We start from the raw sequence: 7,500 nt of genomic DNA, 5'->3' as shown, positions 1-7,500 counted from the left end.
ATTACAGATTCCGAAGCGGAATTATGAAAGATACGATGTGACGAATTGACGTCAATAAGTGAATTGACTGTGTACGCAACGGTCTTCTTCTTCAAACATGAAAACTGACAACAATTTTTAGCTTTTCGAGCACGTTTTCTGGTGTTATTGATCTGGTCCGAGTTTTGTCAATCCGATCCGATCCGGTTCGGTCCGATCTTGGTTTTGCCAACGACCGATAAGGGTGAAGAGTTTGGTGAGCGGAAAACATCCATTGTGCGTTGTCACGCAATGCATTTAGTCCATTGCATGACGGCAGCAATTTACGCACGTGGCCTTGAAGCCAGAAATAAACTGCAAAAAGACCCTTCGACGGTTTTCCTTTGTCTTAAGGTTAAATTGAAAATGTACAAATATCAAGGCTTTGCTTGGCAACGATGAAATCTTAATTAGAGCAGGAAAAAATTAAGAAAATATTATAACTAAGTTATTCTTCCCACAGTGTTTTGTTTGGTTCAGAGTGCATAATGATTATATTTTCAACTTTTCATAGCGCAGAATGGAATGTAAACATGCTACAGTGCCCTCAGAGCTGCAAATTATCTTTTCTTTTAGCTCATTACAGGTCATTAGCTAATTATAGCTTATAATGTACCTAATTGTAGGCCATTGTAGATCATTGTAGCTCATTGTAGGTCATTGTGGCTCATTGTAGATCATTGTAGAACACTGGAGGCCATTGTAGCTCATTGTAGGTCATTGTAGATCAATGTAGGTTATTGTAGCTCATTGTAGCTCATTGTAGCTCATTGTAGATCATTGTAGGTCATTGTAGGTCATTCCTTGTTTTAGTAACTACGTGTTCAACTTACAACTGTGTAAACTTTGCAAGGAGGCGTGACTGTCAATCAAATTCACACATCCTGATTGGCGGACAATTTGTAAAAAAGCTGTGTTAGGTGTCCATGGTAAGGCGCGTCGCACTCTACATCCTCTCCATTCTTGAGATACAAAGGCAATTGTGACACCCGAAAATGGCCCGTAAAGTTCTGATAATTTTTAAAAAATCAGAGGCAGTTTCTAAATATATACTATAGGGAGTTTGGCATGGTTGGTCAATAATGCCTTGTGCAGCAAGGTCAAGGAAATTTATTTTTCCTTTTTGTACTACGGGTGGTGGTGTAGATATCAGAATTGTTGAAGGGGAAAGAGGTAACATCAGTAATATTTATTGGTTAAATGATATGTTGAAACTGGTTGTTTTCTCAGCTTAGATGGTACCCTACTATGGTACTTTACTCTAACAGGGAGCATTGCTGGCACCCAAGTTAAACCCTTATTGCTATGGTTGCTACTTGAATAGATAACTCTAATCCATGGCCTCGAATGACCGAACAAGACACAAACTCGGCAAGATTAGAACACCTGGTCACTACATATCATGATAACAATGATCATAATTAATAATTAATAATAATTATTAAGGTTGTGAGGCTAGTATGAATAAGTAGAAAATGCCTTGAGGTGAGAGGTGAAGCCTTCAGTATTATTGAAGTCTTGCAGTGTAACACCTTAACAGCTAGAGAACAATTTGCACCTCAATTGCCACGGTATTTGATTTCCCTAGTTTCTATATCAAGTGTGTCTCTTATTTAACATATCTTAATGATTTCCCAAACATTTCAAAGATGCGAAAATGATATAATAATAATAGTAGTAATAGCAATAATAATAATAATAATAATAATAATAATAATAATAATAATGATAAACGAAGGTTTCGAAGTCTGTGAGATTTCAATGTACAGTGTGACAGGATAGTTGAAGCTCGAAGACCGGACATTGTCTTTGTTAATAAGCAAGCAAAGGAGGCCATGATCATTGACATCGCCATTCCAGGGGATTCGCGAGTAAAAGACAAAGAACTAGAGAAAATAGAGAAGCACCAATTTCTTAGGGAAGAAATAAGAAAGTTATGGAAGCTGAAGAAAATGACTGTGGTGCCAGTTGTGATCGGAGCAATAGGGGCTGTATCTGATAAGTTTGACAAACACATCAAAAAGCTTGGCACCACCATCAGACTTGAAGTGATCCAGAAAACTGCTCTGTTGGGAACGGCTAGACTCCTAAGAAACGTTTTGTCCCTTTAGTGAATCAGGAGAGGACTCCCTTGGGAACTTTAGGAACTTGTTGTTACTCGTTCTCAAGGGAAATAATTGACCAGGCCAGGAGCACCTTTTAGGCCTGTGATGTTACATAGCAATAATAATAATAATAATAATAATAATAATAATAATAATAATAATAATAATAATAATAACAATAACAATAATAATAATAATAATAATAATAATAACAACATAACGGTTAACCTACTGGCCAAATGTCTAAAAGGACTAAAATATCTTATACAATCTTAGGGTGCATTCTTTTGGGAGTATCTTGACTATTCTCATTCCGGATTAGGAATAGCAGAATACACGGAATATCAATTTGCAAAAGAACACATATTCTGAAAACGGAATACTGTTAGCGAAGGTAACCTGGGAACTGTTGTATCTGCGCATGCGCCAATTGCGTTGGTATGGCGAGTGAAAAAGGTTCCCGAAAGTTTGGAACACGAAATGTTGAAATATGGCCATACGTACCAATTTTTTGGCGGTTTTCTCGATTTTTCGACTTTGCTTTATTTGCTGAAAACCTTAAGGGGGAAGATGACAAAGAGTTTTTCTGTACTTGTGGGTGCTTTGCGTAGCGCAAATGTGTTCCCGTATGCTCTTCTTCTTGATGTCGACTTAATTGATAAAAGGTTCGTTGTTTTTGCACAAACCAATTATTGTCAAAGTCATTTCTTTTGACCAGGGACCTTTTTTATTAACACAAACTTACAGCTCTCCTTCTTCTAGCAGCGGTAAAGAAACAGAAGAGAGGCCAGCACAACCGCATCTACAGCAGACAGTTTGCATCGCTATTCCATTCAAATTTTTACAATTTTCAAGCCTCCGGCAAGCGACCAGCCGGCCTCGTATCATTTCCCGCCAAAACTTCCCAAAAGAACGCATATTCTGCCTATTCCGAGTGAACCGTATTCCGGTCATTCCGTTCATTCTGCTATCGGGAGCAGAATGAACAGAATAGCATTCCGTTCATTCCGAAAACGGAATAGGTCCCAAAAGAACACGAATACCTGTCTATTCCGTGTATTCCTATTCCGGAATAGTACCAAAAGAACGCGCCCTTAATTACATAGTGCTAATCTAAAATCCCCTAATTTCAATGCTTGAACTTCCTAGAAGGCTTCCGTTTTCTCGTTCCCGTATTTTGGTTTCGGCTGAACGGGAGAATACCAAGGTGGAACTTTTTTTATAAACCCCCAAATCTTTCAAGATGTTGAACAACGATCTTAAGGGCTGCATTATGTCTCCAAAATACTCACTCTGAGCCAGAGCAGAGCACCCAGAAGGCACATGGGGGACCGTTCCAAGGTTAATGTACCGTTGCAGAGTCTACAGGACATGTCATTTGATGGGCCTGATAGAGTGTTCTTCCCATGATAAACTTGCATTGGTAGTAATTGCTCGTACAACTCCGTCATTCCAGCAATTGGATATGATGGACATGATGTCGAATGTCTAAGCCGTGCAAAACAATTTTGTACTTTAATGTTGTCATCGTCCCATCGCTCCATATTCAGCTTCCCTTGTCACTCTTCTTTTCTGACTTGCACTTATACTTGCCTTCGCTTGAATTGTATGAAATTAAAGCACTGGTTCCAGATACCCTGTGCTGAGCATTTGAACAAAATGGCGGATCGTGTGGTTGATTGATAAGCTACTTCTGATTGCGCTACTGCTTGCGCCGCTAATGAAAACCAAGCTTCACAGTTCAACTTTGAACTTCTTTAAGTAATCTCCAATCTTTGTATGAGAAACTGTTTCGCCATTCTCTGTGCGACCAGAGGGTTCTGGATACTGTAGATTAAGATCAACTTTATACTCTTCAGCAAAAATGTTTGCATCCTTCACCATTGAGATATTTCCCGTTTTGATCGCCTGCTCTTCAATTTTCCTTACTGTTTTAATCTTAGGATCAGCCTCCACCACTCTTCTGAAAGATACAAACGCGCTGTTGAGCTCGCGTGGTGTTTCCCTCCGTTACTAACAACAGTCTTTGGAGCTTGGCTATCAATTTGTCGTAGGTCTGCAATTGGCCAATGTTGCGACCACATCTGGTAGCTTAGCGCCGCAACTGTTGATCTTAAAACAGTATGTGGCTGCAAGCAATTTAAGGTCAACTACGTACAGCAACGGATGGGAACCCTTACCCTCTGTTGGCTTGGATAGTTTATATCCACATCATCCATGCCAAAGAGTTCAGGAACAGTGTGAAAAGTTTAAGGCAAAAAGCATCACCATGAGGAAGTTCTTTCGTGAACCTGATGATATTTGTTTGTTCGCATCCTTGTTTTTTTCTTACCACTATTCTTGTGTTCCAACAAAAGCTTAGACAACACACTGCTATGGTCGGCAACTTAGGAAACCTATGAACAGCCGTCATCTCATTGATCCACCCATGGTCGATTGAGTCGAACGCTTCCATAACATGGATCCAAGCTATGCTGAGATTCTGATTTCTTCTATGACAATGCTGCATCGCCATCCTGTCGATTACAAAGTTATCAGTGGTTCCATTATAATTACAATTTCTTCTTGCACCTCTTTTTACTAGTTGCGCGAGATCGTAATCATTTAGATGACTATCAATCGGATCTAGCAGACATGATGTGAACCACCTGTAAACTGTGTTTAAGCACGTGGTGGGACTTGGATTGAAGGCGCCCAGTTTGGAATAAGTGATTGACCTTGGATGATTGCTTTAAATGCTCTTGTAACACCTTCGTGAATCACATGCGTTCTCCACCGCCAGAATGTTATTAACTTGGCTGGCGTGCTCCAGTTTTTCTTCTTTCATTAAATCTTTTTAACTTGCTCAACTGTGGCTGTTACCACATCGTTGCCGTTCGCAGGGGGTGGTACTTGGTCAGTTATTGCTTCTATTACTTTCTCAAGCCACCTAGTTCTGGAGTTTCCTGTTCCTTCATTCTCCCACAGGTCTCGATAGAAACCACGACCCGCGTCGATGTTCTCAAATATTCCATGCAGTGTTTCCCTGTTAATATCATTGGCTCTTTGATATTTGTTACAAGCATTCTGTCATCTATTTCCGCTTGCGCACTTACTATCCCTTTACAACTCTCAGAGACACTCCCTTGGTGGATGGAAATTGTTTATTGCTCTTTCTTGCTTCTTGCTGCTTTTTTCCAGGATCAGAACCTCTTCTTAAGGTGGCTCAAGCCAGTTTCAAAGCTTTCACGTAACGTTCTTATTAGAAGGTCTGGCACTACAACGCTGTATCACGTATTAGCAATGTTATTTTACCATAAGAAACACCAATTATTGCTGAACAAGATGCGGTCATTATTGTGATGTAATAAGTCACCGTGGCAACGGGAAAGCTCTGTACACCACCCTTTATTTTGCCTTAAGTTGCACATATCTCAAAAACAAACAATGGAAAGTGATCGGAAGACCAAGTTGAAACTTCTGCAATGTTTAAACAAATTCTGATGGATTTACACTCCTCTCAAAGTTCTCTTCTGTTTTCCTTCCCTCATTTGGTGATCTTCCTGTTTTCTCTCAGCCTTTCTAGTGTAGCCTTAGCAACAGATATTTCTTTTCCTGATTTTTCCATCTTTTCTCTCGTATTCCTCCTTGCGCTTTTGATATCTATTTTGCACAGTCTTTTCTCTGTCTGAATCGTGAAGTCACACAGCAACTTGACCTTGCCCGGCTCCAGCACCGGCTGCAGATTATAATCAAAGAACATAAAGCCCCTTTCGAATATAAATCCCTCACAAAGCTACCAATTTATTATGGCTACAGCCTTGTTCTGTCTCCACAGACGGTACTTTTTGCAATAGCATTTTACACTCTGGAACAATGTGTGCCACATTGTGTTCCTCTAACTACATAACCTTAACGCAGGTGACACGTCCTGCTTGTCGATGTTTGGTTTCAAGTTGTTTGTTCTTAATTAAAGCTTGTTCCTGGGCCGCCATAATCAACCCTTCGGTTTGCCTCGTCTACTGACCTCTCCTCAGCCATGTCCGAGAATGTTGTGGATCACCTTTGTCTTAATAGCTTTGAAGAACTGTCTGTGAAAAGGTTTTTTTAACAGCCTCCTTTCTTTTCTCACCTTGGAGCTTTCATACACGAAAACCCCTTCCTCTTCTTTAGCGTGTGTTCTTGTGGCACCTTCTTTAGGGCCATTTCTTCACTATTACTCGCATACTGGTAAAGGTTCTCAATCCCAGATGTACCCTCCACACCTAGCAGCCCTCAGTTGCCGCCGTCCTTTCTAGGGATATAACGTCTATCTCTATCAGCTTGAGTGTGGAGATATCTATAGAGTGGCAATAGCTTACATGTAGGTGCCTTTCTGTCCATTTCTTGAATCTCACACTGGCTCCAACAGATTATTTCAGTACTATACAGGGGTGGATCCAAGGATTTTTGATAGGGGCGGTCCAAACCTTGACTCAGAAAAACACCACAGAAACGTTTTTCAGATTAGTGGCAAAATAGAATGGCTCTCCATCAAAAAACAAGTCAACCAGTTGAGTAATAATGCAGATGCGAGAATTTTAGACTCAAACAAGTAGCATAAAAAAAATTCGTTAGGGAAGGGGGGTCCGGACCCCCCAACCCTCCCCCTGGATCCGCAGCCGCCATACCTAATAACAGAGACTGCTCTTGAGTTGATTGCTGAGATCGTATCAATCAATCAATCAATCAATCATTTATTTTAACACGTTACGTCAAAGAGCTATAAAACTCGCTCAAAATACGAACGTGTATAAATAAAATCTATAATAATTACAGCCATGTAATATAATTCAATTTTAAAAACAACAAAAAGCCACATACTAAAAACGTGACTTGTAAAACTCTAAAACTCGTTCTAAAAGCAGTTAAAAGCTACAACTGTAAACTATAAGACACGCTCTAAAAAACTGCAATCGTGCAATTTACTTCTGAAGTCACTAGCATCACTTGAAAGACGCACTTGAGAAGGCAAACTGTTCCATAACTTAGTTAATGAATAAGTGACAGAATTCTGCTTAAATTTACAATTAAATTTAGGTAATTCCAAATTCAAGCCCTCGCCTCTTAGCCTATACGGTGTATGCCTGTATTTAAAAAGGCTAGTAATATATGCAGGACCCATACCATTTAGACATTTAAAAAGAAGTATTAACGCCTGATGTAAGCGCCTACAATATAAAGATGTCATGCTACCCGCATTGAGCAGTTCGTCGTATGACATTGACTTGTTGTGCCCGGTTAATGTTCTCGAAATATAACAGTTGCCATCTTCGAGACGGTTGCGTTGACCCGTACCTATGCCTACAAACAAAGGACCACAGTATTCGAGATGAGGTAATATAAATGCTTTATAAAG

This window comes from Montipora capricornis, chromosome 3 (assembly GCF_036669925.1).
Source record: "Montipora capricornis isolate CH-2021 chromosome 3, ASM3666992v2, whole genome shotgun sequence".
Taxonomy (NCBI): Eukaryota; Metazoa; Cnidaria; class Anthozoa; order Scleractinia; family Acroporidae; genus Montipora; species Montipora capricornis.
The sequence above is the reverse complement of the archived record's forward strand: the minus strand, read 5'-3'. Positions refer to the sequence as shown.